The sequence below is a fragment of the Columba livia genome, chromosome 1 (genome assembly GCF_036013475.1).
Source record: "Columba livia isolate bColLiv1 breed racing homer chromosome 1, bColLiv1.pat.W.v2, whole genome shotgun sequence".
In the NCBI taxonomy this organism is placed as follows: Eukaryota; Metazoa; Chordata; class Aves; order Columbiformes; family Columbidae; genus Columba; species Columba livia.
Genome location: NC_088602.1, coordinates 123,875,666 through 123,891,438, shown reverse-complemented (window position 1 = coordinate 123,891,438; position 15,773 = coordinate 123,875,666). Strand labels below are relative to the sequence as shown.

At 36.7% G+C, this 15,773-nt stretch overlaps 1 long non-coding RNA gene across 1 annotated transcript in view; it reads right to left on the bottom strand.

Annotated features, from left to right (window-relative positions):
• LOC110358882 (uncharacterized) overlaps nucleotides 1-15,773 on the bottom strand; it is a 311,012-nt gene that overhangs the window by 7,618 nt on the left and 287,621 nt on the right. The window contains exon 5 of the long non-coding RNA XR_002413695.2: nucleotides 3,621-3,743. This is a non-coding gene — a long non-coding RNA (uncharacterized LOC110358882). The remainder of the gene's footprint in view (nucleotides 1-3,620; nucleotides 3,744-15,773) is intronic.

Below are 15,773 nucleotides of genomic sequence, written 5' to 3'. Positions count from 1 at the left end.
GTTTGCTTTTTTGAAGAGAAAATCTGTCTTGGCTTTCTATGTGAGCAAATTCTTTTATGCCTTGCTAATTGATTTCTGTCATTACAAGGCATTAAAATTTCCATGCTACAAAGTATATCGGAGACATTTAAAACAGTGACATGTTTCCACTTCAAATATAGAAATGAAAGCATGAAAAAAAATGGTGTGTGGTGGTGGGGGAGAGCACCAGAGCAAAAAAACCCAATCTTTGAGAGATGAGGCATATGAAACTGGCTAGCTGCCCAGCTTCTTGATGTTCTTTGTCAGGTTCTTGCTGAGACTTACTTGAATTTCAAATTGTTTTCTAAGCTGGTGAATAACAGGTGCTTCGTAACCAGCTCATAATGAGTACAGAGGTCCAACTCGGTGGAGTAATTTCTCCCTGCTTTTGGATGTCTTTTGTACTTGTGAAGAAAAAGCAGTGGACCTGGAAACTGGAAATTTTAAATGAAAGCATACATATACAAGGCAATTTTGTAGCCCTCTGAACAAAGACAGCTATAAAAGAAAGCAAGATGTTTTTAATTTTGTATGCTGTGGGACATATTGTGATATATTTTGGGGTATGTATATTAGATCTGAAACTAGGCTATATGTAAAACATGTTAAAATCAAACCTTCCCCACTATTTCTACTTACCTGCACAGGTTCTTGTTACATGCACTTCATTAGCACAGTAAATGCTAATGCTAAAGGCAGAAGGCTGAGAGACAACACTCCAGGCTCTTTCTTCTTGTCTGATCTCTCTTCATAAGAACAAATTAAAGGGTCTTCACTCTATGATACTTTTTTTTTCTTGCCCTTCCCAAACCATATCTTAGATTCATGGCTTTAGCACGTGTTTAAAAGCTTTGTGAAATATGTCTTTACCTGTACTTGCAGCTCTGAAAGGTGAGCAATGCAGAAAACGTGCAGTCTACTGCAAAGTTGCCACAAATTTCCCAAAAGTGAGAATATTAACACTGAAACAAGGTCAAGTGACACTGAGTACTGTAGCTGGCAGAGGGGTAGAAAGGTTCAATACAACAAAAAGGCTACACTTAAGCTGTAAAACCTGCAACTGTTCTTAACTCCAGAGCTGAAATCAGTGTCCTGACTAGAATACCTGCTGCTTCTCCTCCACCATGGTTTCCATGCAAGGGAAGTCCAGTACCTATGTTGGAAGCAACCCAAAGCTGTCTGGGTCCCCAAATCTGGGAGGTCAGAGGACCAGTTTAGCAGAGCCATGATTTTCTTATCCATTGCTAACCAAATAGGAGAGAAAAAATGAGTAACAGTAGCCACTTAAGTAAAACCTTTGATAATTTATGTTCTGCAAGTAGAAAACGATGCAATATGTTGCCATCTTAAAAAAGGTATCTTATAAAAATAAACTGTCTTTTAGAAAAAACATATTTAAGTAAACTCATAATGAATGTAACAATAGCAACAAAGCTCATCAAATGAACTGTCAGTTACAAAAAGCTGCAGACTGACTCTTATCTGCTGCAATTCAGTGTCATTCCATTGATTCAGGGAGGCTGTGTTGATTTACTGCAGTCAAGGATGTCACCCCACATGAACAAATTTCATTTTAAATGAATTGTCATAGAGATTGCAGTATCTTTTTTTTTTTTTTTTTTTTTTCATGGGTTGAACTGATTGCACAGCCTATTGAGCAGGGGATTTATGTATTTTCATTACTGAGGAGATATCTGCCATACTTTATCGATGTTTTTGTGTTGGATGATCCATAATTATCAGCAGCTACATACAACTGAAAAACTACTATGAAAAAGTCAATGAAAATGTTGATGGAAAAGTAGTTCTGTATTTTGCTCAACTTAAAATGTGACATAAAAGCCACTCCCTTCTGGCAGGTGAGGAGATAAGCTATTTTGGTGGCTCTTATGATGAGTTTAAAGCCATGGAAAAATTTGAAATTATATTGTTCTACCAGGTTCAGAAGTATCATTAACACAGGAAGGAATCGCTTCTCACTGGTTATGTGGCAAAATGTTTTGTTACCTGTGGAAGAGCTTTAATTTGGAAATTCTGGCACTTTGCATGCTGTTTGTGCTTCCTTCTCCAAAGAGAGCACTGGTACTGAAGTGGGATAAGCAGGCACTCCTTCTTGGGGAATAGGGTATTGAAAACATAAGTGTTTTGACAGTGACTTTCAGTTTTACAGTCTAGTCTGTCTTTGTCTTCTTCAGAGTAAAAAGCAAACCAGCTTCCCAAATCTCAAGAACTTTCTTCACCATCACAGAGCAAGATCTCTTTACTTGGGCTTTTGAGTAAAGGGACCATGATGAACCTCATGTATTAGAAAAAAGTGCACTACCTACACTGACCACTCAGTTTCCTTGTTTCTTGTTGGCCAGTTATTTGCACATGCCATGGGATAACATGTTTTGAAAGGGGAACTGGATGAACAGGGGAAGAGTGGCTTTGTGAATGATTTCTAGAAGATCATTCCCTGCCTACAGGCCATTGAGAAAAAAATAAGAAAGGACAGTTGCCTGTCAGCCAGAGTGACTGTATCTTTTCTTAAGCTTCTGGGATACATCAATTTTGTAAGTATGTCAGCTGTCTGTAACTGTGTCATCCAGGTGTCCATCACCAGCAACTGACTTGCCCCTAGTTTCATTGTCCCTTAGATCACTCTTCATCAGTGAACCATTCTTTCATATTAAAACTCAGCAAGGGAAACATTGCCTACATTCCGCTATCTGAGAAAACATAGGTAATTTAAACTGTTTCCTGTAAGGGAAATGATTTGAGAAGATGTGTTTTGCATCTTGGTAGGTTTATTTTGTTTGTTTGTTTGTTTTTTCTGGGCACAAGACAATGCAGATTCAGTAAGTAGATCTAACCATGTGTAATGAGAATTATTCCAGTGCTTTAGGTTCATTAGTCTCACAGTGTGGACTTTAATAAAAATGAATTTTAATAGATTAGACGCAATTACAGCAACTGAAGTTAAAATTGTGTACACATATATGTTTATAAAAAAGAGGGTTCTTTTAAAAGTATGTTTGGATAAATGACAGAAAATAACGTGCATGACTGGCGTACATGTCAGTGGCCGTAATTCTTCATTTACATAAAAGGAAGTTTTAATCACTGAGCCCAGTGGTCACTTCACTCTCTAATTAGACCAAATTATTGATAATCCACCTTTACGAGCCGCGATCCAAACAAGGTTTATACATTATGTGTGGGCATGAAGGTAACACAAACATCTTAGAAGTGAATAATTGACCATTTTCAATGTATGCAACATGGTGCACAACTTGCTGAATTGGTGTCAAAAGTGTTGTATAATTGAGGTCATCTGCCTTCTTTACATCTTATGGCCAATGGTGATGTAATGGTCTCAAAGGCACTAGGTACCATGGCTTGGGCTGTGCAGCTGTGCCACACTACATGTTTAACGGAAAGGCAAAAAGGATCTACACACACCACTCCACAGGGAAACCAGATTAAATTACCCTGTCAGCTTTGCACAATGAAAATTCCATTTACCCACAGGTCTTTTCAGTCACACCTACTCCTTGCCTAAAATACTTCTTTCACTTTTTTTTTTCCCCCTGCTTTTCCCCATGTGATTTCCTTACCGTAATGGAAAAAACACGTCAGACTTGAAACACCCTGCAGAGTGTAAGGTCCCTCAGCCAGGCCCAGAGTCTCCCATCCTTTGCTAGGTTTTATTTGCAGTGAAGTGCAACACTTTGTAATGCCTGCAAAACACAACATGTGACATTGTGGGATCAAATGTGATCATGAATCCTTATTACCAATAGGACATTTCAGATCTACTGGCTAGTATTGCTTAGGGAGCTTCTCTAAACCCGCATGCAGTTTGTTCTCAGCTTCATTGCCATCTTGTTTGCTCCATTTTCCTCTCTACCACCTAATTGCATTAGTGTGAAATTATAAAAGATATTTCACTGTCAAGCTAAGATTTTTTTAAGTAGAGTTTGGTTATCTACTTCTTGTATCTCCTTTTAGTTACTGATGTGGCAAGTACAATAAAAAAGTGTTGCAACACTGCACAGCCAAATTTCCCATATATTCTACATATGACCGTCATTTTGGATGGCAAGATGCTCTTTTGCTGTTTTGCAGACCCTTTGTCCCTCTCTGCTGCTTAAAGCCACTATCTTAAAAAGATTTTAAACACAGAAAAGAATGCCCAATTGGTGCCTTCTGTGAGAAATTGATAGTGCTGCTGATTGAAGAACTGACTGCAAGCAAAAGTGGAACAGTTTTCTTCTGTTTGTTCCTAAAAGGTAAGTAAACAACAGCCATAAATAGTGAAAAGATGATCAACTCAGAGGAACTGATCACTTCAAATATAAAATATTGGAGAAAGCTTTTGCTTGAAAAAATGTAAACATTTCACTTCAAAATGTCACCAAACACAGTTTATTGAGTAACCTTCACTAGAACAGAAAGGTAAGTGGGGAACCATATCTCTACCAAGGAGAAGATTTGTGCATATTTGGTACAAGTACTACTCAAACTGTTTTCAGTTCACATTTACCTTGATGAAAATCAGGTCTCAGAACATGAAACTTTGAGAATTATAGGGTTTAGAGAATTTAAAAACATCTAATTGCAAATATATACCATCATGACATTTCGGTTTGAAGAGGGTATAAATGTCTAAGAACCAAAACATTGGTTTGCTTTTTAAAAAGGTCTCTTCCCAGGATAAAGTCACTTCTTTCACTAGGCAGAACAAACTAGACCAATAAAATTAAAGTACCACATGCTCTAAGTTACACATGTTTGAGTCATGAAAGACAAAGCAGTATTAGATTTAGACTTTGTGAATGACCTGGAATACAAGATAAAAGCAATAAACAGCACAGTTACTCAACACTTGATATCACCAGTAATCATTTTAAAAATCACTCCACTTCTCTGCACAGTTTTTCAAGTAGCAGTATTTGCTTCTTCCCGTAATTCAAATTCTTCTGGGAGATATTGTCTTTATAGAAGGCAGTGATTAGCAACACTGTTAAAGCAGGCCTGAGGAGTAGCTAAGGGAGGAGGGAGTAGCTAAGAAAAATGAGATTGTGTGAAATGGGGATTATGCACACAACCAACCAGGGGCTAAAACAAGTGTTTGTTAAATGTGGACAAACATACAATATGTCTTTGCTTTTTGTTCTGAATCTTGTCTGTATGTAAGCTGAAAAAACAGAATGTTATCATGTAAACATCCATCAATCTGCAGAAAATATTCTGCATCCTCTGAATTTTTCAAGCCTGTGTTTATAGATGGAAATAGATGGTAGTCATCAAAATGTGGCTGTTTTAAAGAGAAGGAAATTTTCCCCAGTTTACAGACTGAAGGTAAACTGCGATGATTTGCCTCAACTTGTTATTCCAAAGTGGGTGTCTCAGCTGTGGCAGATCATATCATCCGGTAGTGCCCTGCACCTGATACAGCCCTGTCCTGCTATACTGCAGATTAATTTGTCTGCTGAAAGCTCCCAATTAGCAGGTTTGGGAGCCTTGACACTTTTCTTTGCTTAAAAAAGCTCAGTTCAGAGCATTCAGCCAGCAGAGGAGTGAGGCCAGTGCTTTGCACACAGTATGTGAGAGCAAAGGTAGGAGCAAAATAGACCCTTACCCCAGAACAACAACTTTCCAGATTTGTGCTCTTCTTTAGTGAAACTGCTCTCTGTTCTTTTTCCATCTTCATCCTTTTGCCTAAAGCCTCTCTCGTCTCAAGACAGAGTTTTTCATTAGCTTCCAAAAGCTGCTTGCCTTCTAATTCACTAGTGTTGGCCAACAACCAAGTAGACCTAACTGAGAGAGGGAAGAACCTCCTTAGTTGTAGTCACAGCAGGCAGCTTGTACAGCCATCCATGCAGGGCTATAAATGGCAAAGCTATGGGATAACTGTGCATTATTTCAGATCATATCCGTAAATCATCTAACTCCTTCTGCTGGCTTTTCATCAGGTGAAGGAAAAACACTTTCAGAAGCTTTGTTTGCATCATGTTTGTACAAGGCTTTACTATGAGGCTATAATCTGTACTAGTACGAAGGTGATGGAGCTCTGAACTGCCAGCAGGTGGTTGGATGGGTTTGGCTTGGTAAACAAAAGATTGCACATAAACCTGTTGAGCCCATATGCTGAGCAAGACAAGATCCACGTGACAATCTAGAGCCTTTGGTTCCTAATATACTATTTGAAAGTGTACACTTTATTTCTTCTTTTTAGCATTCAGGTCATTGTTATCTCAACCAAACTTTGCTTTGGATTTTTTGGTTTGTTTCCCTCCCACCTTCTTTCACCTCCTGGCTTTTTTGCTAGCTCAGTGATTTTGCAATTTATTTTCTAGTGAGAAAGCACAGATTCATAAATACAGGCCAGAAATGGATCAGACAGAAATAATATGACAGCTATTCATATGTTTTTACTGAGAGAAACCTTTAGGAGAAGAGATACAGAAAGAAAGACAATAAGCGGAAGGCACCCATACCTCTCTTGGAAGACCGTACGGGAAAGACGTTTTATAAAATAAGCCCACGAGACTCTCCAGCAAGACTAAAGGGAAAAACAGCTGCAGTCAAACATGAGTGAAGTAATAACTTCCCAGTGTCCTCTGGCAACTGCAAGCCCATTCAGAGATCACTTTAAAGTATTACCTTCTCAGTGTACAGAAAATGATGACAGTAATATGTTCTGCTGTGCTTGTTGCTGGTTACTACAATAGTGACTCCACTTCAAGGCAGATTTTTAAAAGCTTACCAAGCTAGCCGTATCCATTCGCCTCAGTTTCCTCACCTTCAGGTAATTCTTTTTCTCCAAATCTTTGCTCAACTTATTTCAATTTTCCTCAGTTCAGACATATGGCAAGCCAGAGCTCTTCCATACAGCTAATGTGAAGTCACTCAGATCCTCAGATGGATTTGGGACTGCTGTTGGCACCTCAGGAATACTACCTTTTTTTTTTTTCTTTTTTTTTTTTTTTCTACTATGAGAAAACAGTTACAAATATGCTTAAATTGTATTTTGGTAAAGCATTATTTAATAGTAGATTTACTTTAATGAATGACCAGTGTTTGAGGAAGAAATGTGTGCTCTGCATGTGTGTGCATACAACACTAAGAGGTACTAATTTGTCAAGCGCTAAAACATATAGAGAAGAGTACTGAGATCTTCTGGATCGGCTGGAGCAGCTAGCTATGGAGCATCTTGGCCTTGTATCTAGTTTGGCTGCGGTAGTCATCTACTGTGTGGGAACAGACACAATAAAATCCCTGTGCCTACTATAGACAATGTATAATGAGCAGAAGACAAGCAGAAGTTACTTTATGTTAACTTTTGGTAAAACCACTCTTCTTTCCATTTGGTGATTTGCACTTTAATATTTACCATCTACTCATGTTTCCTTAGTTGCAGAAACAATATGATCTCATTATGGGACGCTTCTACTTTTTTTCAGGACTAGTGAGTCACATTATTTCCAGATATGTCTCCATTCATTGGTGGGCTTGCATCAAGGACAAATTTCACCAGCGGCATTTTAGGAAAACTGGAAGCATCTATCTTATTAGATACAGAAATCCAGCTCTGCACAGAAAGAAGAAAAACAATTGAAAGATATAGGTTTTCCATCCTTTTCAGGCTTAAGCGACAAAATAGAGTGCCATTTCCTACATTCATTTAGCTAGGATGTCTTGTTTGGTTTCTCCTAGGGACTGAATGAAGAGTAAATGTAGATCTTTTCTTCTGAATGATTGACAGAATACGAGGTTAGCCAAGTCTCTTTAGAGACAGTCACAACCCCAGCATAAGGGAACTTTGAAAATATACTGACTTTGTAGTGGTATGTACAACCCTTTCCCTTGAGGACCATTCTATTACAGTCATTAGTGACAGAATAAAGAACTATCAAAATAGCAAGGTTCAAAATAAAACTCTGGAAATTCTTCTGAAGCATGAAAATATTGTAATTCAAAATTCTAGTTTGAGGAGAGTACAATATGCACACAGTGAGATGTCTGGAGGGGAAAAAAAAAAAAAAAAAGCAAACCCTAGTACTAAAACCACCTACTATGCATCAGGTTAGTTGCAATCTAATAAACACAGTGAACTCATTTGCAATGGCATATATAAACCCAAATGTTAACCAGGAAAGATATGGGAGGAGGGAAGTGGCAATGCATGAAGATAAATATGAATTACATGATCCCTCACAGTGGTGAAGGTGACAGACAGGGAATGGTTAAAACCTTGAAGGAGCAAGGAGAACAGCGAGGCACGCTTGATATTTGCTATCTCTGTTAGGGATGGCTGTGGCAGTCTCAGAGACAAGAAAGTGAAGAGAAGAAAAAAGTGGTGGGTAGAAGGATCTTACCCAAATGGATGAATTCATTCCAGGCCAACTTTTTGCTTGGAAGCAAAGGGAAGAGGAGAAGCACTTAGAGTGGATCCAGCAAGCCAGAAGCACATAAAATGGAATGAAGCATTTCCAAACTGAATATTTAATTAGTTTTAAGGGGATACAAACCCTGTGCTTATAATTTTCACTGACCTATGCACCCCTTGCTATGAATAGAAAGAAGCATCTCAGTGTGGAAGTTCTTTCTCATCTATTTTGCTCTGAGACAAAAACTTTTGTACCAATGACTCTAAGTTTACCCCAGCTGCTGAACCACCATTTCAGACGATTGCTAGTCTGTCAGTTGAACCTAGCTGATACTCAATAGCAGAGATTTGTTTCCCAAATTCCTTGTCAGCCTCTAGAGTATTATGGATCAATGTACCATATTTGCAGTTTCTGTGTGTAGAAATATATACATTCAGGAACTCCAAATAATTTTTCTTTGGCTTGGTCCTTTAGATTGGTATTGTGTTGGTCTACTGTGTTATTTTATTCCTCAAAGACTAGTGAATTCCTGAAGAGATCTGCATTATATATCCTTACATTTAGTAATATATACTAAACCAAATTTGTGTTTTGTTAAATATTGAACATTAAGGGATATCCATGAGAACTTATACAGGGATTTTCTTTTACTTTTTTTGAGTAATTGATTTAGCTGTAGTAGAAAACCAGAACACATATGATAATTTTGAGTATCTAGTAATACTAGAGGACATATTGGTAAATACACCACTGTAATGACTGTCTGATGGAAATCTGTCACAATCTCTGGATGAAACTCACATGATTTAATTCAAACAGAAGGGCAAAAAATAATGTTATAAATGGATTTAAAAGCCCAGCAAACAGATATTTGTCTTATTAGCTGCAGGGAATTTTTACTGAATATTGAGAATTTATGTTCTTGGAGCAGGGCTTAAATCACAATGCAGCCCTGTCAGTGAATAAATACAGCACAGCTTGCTTCTGCAGCTTGCCTTCTCTCTCCAGGAAGATGGAGGAATATGTTAGAAAAGGATAAGTGAAGCTTCTGAAAATTATTTGAAATCATTTGAGATACTAAAAAAGACGTAGCTTTTAAATACCTGAAAAAATGAGAAGGTGGATAAGTACTTATTATTTATTCATGTGTCATCTTTTCCCTTATTCTATTCTTCATTACTATGGAAAACAAAGGAGATGTATCTCTATATAAAGTCCAGTTCATACTACCAGGAGGTAGAGAAGAACAACAGGGAAGGGACTGATAATCCTCAAATTCCATTTTTGTATTAGGATTATTAATGAATGAACTTTTTCTCCAGTGAAGCACATCTTACAAGGATCTTGAAAGCTTTTGTAGTTTTTGATCTGTCTTGTGTTCTCTCAAGTAAAAATAAATAACACAAAGTAATTCATATAGCACAAAGTGTAGTGAACTTCAGAAGTACTGTTGTTAAAGAAAAGATAGGAGCATGGTGTTACAGGTTTGTAGAAAAATGTCTTTAGAATTAAGCACTGTCTCAGGCAGTACTTGTTTTCTATTATATATAGGATTAATCTGGCAATCAGCAGATACAATCACTGAGCCTGCTCAAAATAGAGAAGATATACATTTAAATATATGAATAAAAGCACTTGGCATCGAATTCAGCTCTTCTGCTTGATCTGTTTACTGTGGAAGTAAATTAATCTGAATATCTGAAATACTCCATTGTCTGGTGTCTTGTAAAGTCATTTATGATTTTATAAAATGGCAACTAAGACTGAAGTATTGACTTCGATTTTTGCAGCATTTCATTTTACACAGGTTCTCAGACTTTCTCAAAGCAAAGAATACAAAAGGATGTAGTCCATAGGTTTTCAGTCTATGCACTTATTAAATAGAATGCACTCAATAATAAATAATCAGGTATAAGTTGGCAAACAAATTTATGTCTCCATTTTCAACTGTGCTGTCAAAATCTATCCTGCTGTACTACACCTACATGAAAATCTGAACTGAGTTACATCAGTGATTGCAGTACAAGTTTAACAGATGCATATGCACGTACACATGAAGGCTGTCCTATATCCTCAGAATATCATAATCCCGTGCTATTCAACAAGTCTGCCTGCTGACATAGGTTATTTTTCTGAAATAGTAAGCAGCAAGTCTGGTTGTGGTGCTGGGAATCTAGGCATATGTCAGTTTTACAGAATTGTGTTAGCAAAGGAAATCTCTGAGCACACTATTCATATGCTTCTATGCAATCATTATCTTAATTGTATCAAAATAGCAAGTAGCTCTTCTATAAACTTGTGACAGAGGAGGAGATCTTATTTAGCAATCAGGACCTGTCACATCTGTCAAGATATCAGAACCCTATGCGAGATAATGTATCTAAAAGTATTCTGGTGGATCAATTTTTCAGTTAATTCCACATAGCAGTTGCCCTTCCTATACTGCTTTCAAATGACTGGATTGTTTAAGTTCATTTTTAGTAACTACTGCCTTGCTAAATAGCACTTTTTAATTGACATGCATGAACCAAACTCCATGTTACTCTTATCTGGAATGGCTTCACATGGATTCAGTCATGGCATGGTCTTCAAAGGTTTCCAGGAAAAGAAACTGCTTGACTTCTGTATGGAAATCTGATATCTAGAGTATGAGGTGAATGAACTGTAAAGAGAATGGCACAAATAACATTAATGTTATTTAAGTATGGTTATACACACAGTGATGCTAATGCATAATTTCTACTTCTCCACTAGCCCATCAACTTGGACATGACTTTGTTTTTGAAGTGGTAGTCTTCAAAATCTTAGAAATATGCAGAGAAGCTGGCCAGTTAATACCTTACTTTCCTGTTACACAGTTATTAAAAACATTGAAACCAATCCCTATTAACTTCATGTCATCTCTTCTGTAGAACAATGTACATTAGAAGAGTATGCAATGAAGAGACCAGTTTTAGGCACCCTAAAGTGGTTTGGTCTTGTTCACAGTTTTTATTCCAGTAGGTAACTTGTATAATTTGATTACAATTTGAGCTTCTTGACAGGCTCTGAACATAACAGTGGTAATATAACTCCAATGGGTATTGGTCATCACTGACACCATCCGTTTACTTCAGTGCTAACATTTCCAGTCTGTCCTGGTTAAACATAAATGGTGAAAAGGCATTCAATCATCTCTGTTGAATGAAATATATTTTGACCAGATACCATTTTTTTTTCTTTTTGCTTCCTTTCTCATACTTCGTGCAAATGTGCAAGAGTCCCATGCTCTTGAAGGTAAAACAATTTTGTGATAAAATGAAATGAAATAATTTCACAAAATAATATCACAAAAAAAAATTTTGTGATAAAAATGAATTTTTTGGCACAGAAACTGTATGTTTGACTTCCAGTAATCAAAGGTGTCATGTTTGCTGGAATAAAAATATCTCTTGCAATGTCTCACTTTGTGGAGAGTTTTATTTTCTTCATGAGAAATAAGACATGAAATTTCCTGGGAAACAAAATTTGAATAAAAAAATATGATCTGTATTTCTACAGTATGTTAATTATTAGCTGATCAAAGTACACGAGTAGCTTATTTAAAAAAGAAAAAGAAAGAGTACAAGGAATTAGCCAATTATGTTATGTGATAATACTCAAACTAACGTTGTGTGTTACTGACTATTCTATGATACATGGGCGATAATTACCTGAACTGCTTTGAATCATTTAGCAGCTCTTTATAATTTATGGCTCAAGCTTTACGAAACTTCCAAAATCAGAAAAAAACAAACTGAAACTGCAAGCACAGTAGAGTTTTCCAATGGTTCCTTTCTTACATTTCTTTCATTAATAATGGAAAAATGCATGTAAGCATGTAGTAATGTGTTTGCCAAAATGAGATGGGGTTCTTAATTTCCTGTGCATTCCTGAATTTTATTGTTTTTCACATAACTCTAAATGTCATGAATTTCATTTGTAAGCTCATGATTGGTTAATGAGTGCACATATTTTACTTCCTTTTTTCTTTCTAGCAGTGCCACTGAAATGTCTCAGCAAAAGCACTAGAACTTGCAGAGTCCTGGATAATTAACATACCTTGTCTGGATGAGTCAGAAGAATTATCTGTCTTTTAAATTGCAGCATAGAACAAAGATGTGCAAGACTGGGTAAGCCTTGAAAGGATTTTGGACATGGTAGCACACAGCTTTATATAAGATAATTTTGTTCATAACAAAGTGTGTACAATTTAAGATGCCAGAGTTCAGTTCCAAGCTTGATTAATCTGCTTTGCACACTAAAATCACTCTCTCATACTAAGGCCAGCACATTTCAAAGAGTCACTAAGTATTCAGTGCTCACTAAGCGTTCTGAAAAAGTTTCCAGAGATCATATTTCACAAAAGTAATGTTTTTATTCCTACTTCCTGTACAATTGGTGTAGCATGCTATTTTTTTTTTATGTAGCTTTAGATGTTAATTCTAAATTTTACTTTGACACAGTTTCACTCATTTGCATTATTTGCTATGCTATTCATGTTTTCTGGTTCTGTAGTCCTCTTACTGCAAACAAAACTCTTACTCCATTTACTCAAAGCCAAAAGGCTTCTGTTCCTCAGCATATTTACTAGTCCAATGTGTAGCAAAATCAACAAGTCTTAATTTTTTTTTTCACTGTTGAAGTTATTTAGGAGTATTAGACTGAAACACATACACTTACACTCTTGTTTAGAAGATGCTGAATGTACCAGAACACAAATAACTTTGGAATATGATCTGTGATGTGTCAAGATAATAGTATTTGTAAAGGTAATATCATTATTTTCATTCTGTCTTTTTGATGAGTCAAATATTTAATGTCTTGTTGTTGTTTAAAATCATGTTCTGAAAAAAAATTAATTAACCTACTTAGCATGGAATAGAAAAAGTCCACAAAAAGATTGACACTAAAATAGGGGTCTCAGGTATGCAGTCCCTTTCATCTTCATTTCAGTTTGCTTTCTTTAAAAGTTGCAAGGATGATATGAAGGGCACCTCTTAGAAAAAGTTTCCTGTCACCAAAATCAGTGCCCAGTATTAAATATTAAAATGTATAATACTCAGTGAAAGAACAATAGAAATTATGCATCTGTAGTAATTTCCTCATACTTTCAAAAATGAAGTAATGTTAAGGAACTATCTGAGCCTGAAGTTGTAATACTAAATCAAAACAAAACCAAATTATTTTCCATATTCATTTCAGAAATTCTACTGGCGTTTAGTAATTATGGAAAATATGGTCAGAAGTCTATAAAACAGAAGGTAGTATAAATGGAGCAAAGGTGGAAATATTGCAAGTGGATGTAAGCCAACTGTTTCATCTACAAGAATAAAATAAAGTTAGTAGTTCAGAATAGAAATCGTTCTTTGTTTCTATGAAGTGTTCAGGAGAAATCATAATTTACAAGAGTCTAAGGAAATTTGGAGTCACCAAAAATAAATCTGCAAAGAGGTGAAACACCTGCTTTCCTACTGTAACTCTGTCCCTGACACAGGGTATGATTTTAGACAATTCATTTGTGTTTCTTTGAGCTAGTCACTGGTTTTAATTGGCACAAATGGAAATGATATTTGTTTACTCCAGAGAATTTCACTAGTGAAGGAATATGTACTTTCAGGAAAATCCAAAAATGCTGTGTCAAAGAATTTTTAAGATATTGAGCTGTGATTCTGGGCATTTAATTTTTAGATTTGTATCTCTTATGCCACATAGGTTATTTCACCTCCTTTGGCTTTATTTTGTCTTACCATTTGGCTCCAAAATTGTTTTTGCCATCCTCAAAAGCTTTGCAGTCATTACTATAAGAACCAGTACAGAAAGGAAGAGTACAGGAAAACCTAGTGATAACTGCTGCATGTAAGTAGTACTTTAATCTTGTCATGCAGAAAGCAAGAGAATATTGCCTTGTTGAGGATCAATACAACCTACTATGGAGATACAATTCTGGAAAAAGAGGGGATTTCCTTCCTTTCTTTCTTCCTCTTAACCTTCTAGGCTGTTGAATGAAAATTAGCCAATATTAGCAACACTTTCTCATTCAACCATTTAAACTAATGCAGGTCATATTCATTGAAATGTGCTAGAAAGTGCTCAAACAATCTGCCAAATCTGCTGTGGTGGTAACCACAGGGAGAAAAATAGGGCTGAGCTCCTCACTGAGAGAGGCATGACAACTACTATGTCAGTAATCACATCTGTGGCTGGAGGATGATGCGTGTCCATGACCTCAGCTGAATAGAATTGGGCAAAAAGCCTGCACTGATTCTTAAAACTCTCCAGCAACTCAATCTAGGCCACCTTCATTTTGTAGGACAACCTGTCAGAGGCAAATTTAAGAGTCTAAAGCTGTAGTACATTTTATATTTCTCTATCGACTCTTATTAAAGGAACCTGGCCTCTGCTTGACATACTGATGAAATTAAGTATGTGTATCCAGAACAGTATATGTTACTTACCTAACTAAGGCTAGGAAAAGATTGCCTCAAAAAGAGCATCTTCCAGAGGCTTCCAGAGTTGTCAAACACAGCACCTGCAGTAAATAAGGTTGGTTTTTTTTCTGTTGCTATAGGTCACAGTTTATGTCTTTCTCTTACAGTTTTATCACAGTCTCACAGTATGTTTGGGATTGGAAGGAACCTCAAAAGATCATCTAGTCCAATCCCCCTGCTGGAGCAGGAACGCCTAGGTGAGGTCACACAGGAACATGTCCAGGCGGGTTTTGAATGTCTCCAGGGAAGGAGACTCCACAACCTCCCTGGGCAGCCTGTTCCAGTGCTCTGGCACCCTCACTTTATATATTTATAAACATTAATAAGGTCACCCCTCAGTCTCCTCTTCTCCAAACTAAAGACACCCAGCTCCCTCAGCCTTTCTTCATAAGGGAGGTGCTCCACTCCCTTAATCATCTTTGTTCTTTCTTCACGCTAAAGTCTTTTACGTCACTGATACAAAATTTGGCATCTTTCTCCAAACAACTGCTCAAATTGGATGCCATTCTAACCTTCCAACCATCGTAAAATATATTAAATGGTTTGTAATATCCAAATCTCATTGTCCTGAAGCCCAAAGATATACAATCAGGTAATCTCTTTTACATACCTATCCATCTTGGAAAGCTGTTTGAGTTATTTGTGGATCAGCACATTTTTGTAGAACAGATACACACCTTATTTAATTGAGCAGAGCTGTAAGCACATTCAGCCTCACTGGCTTTCCCTGAAGATGCCTGTACTGTGTATATATTGCACTCTGTGGACATGAAAATTTTTTTCACAGCTGCTCAAACATTGCTGTGAAGCATCAAAATTATCTGGGCAATTAAGCTATAAGAAAAAATTACTTAAGCTCATTAAA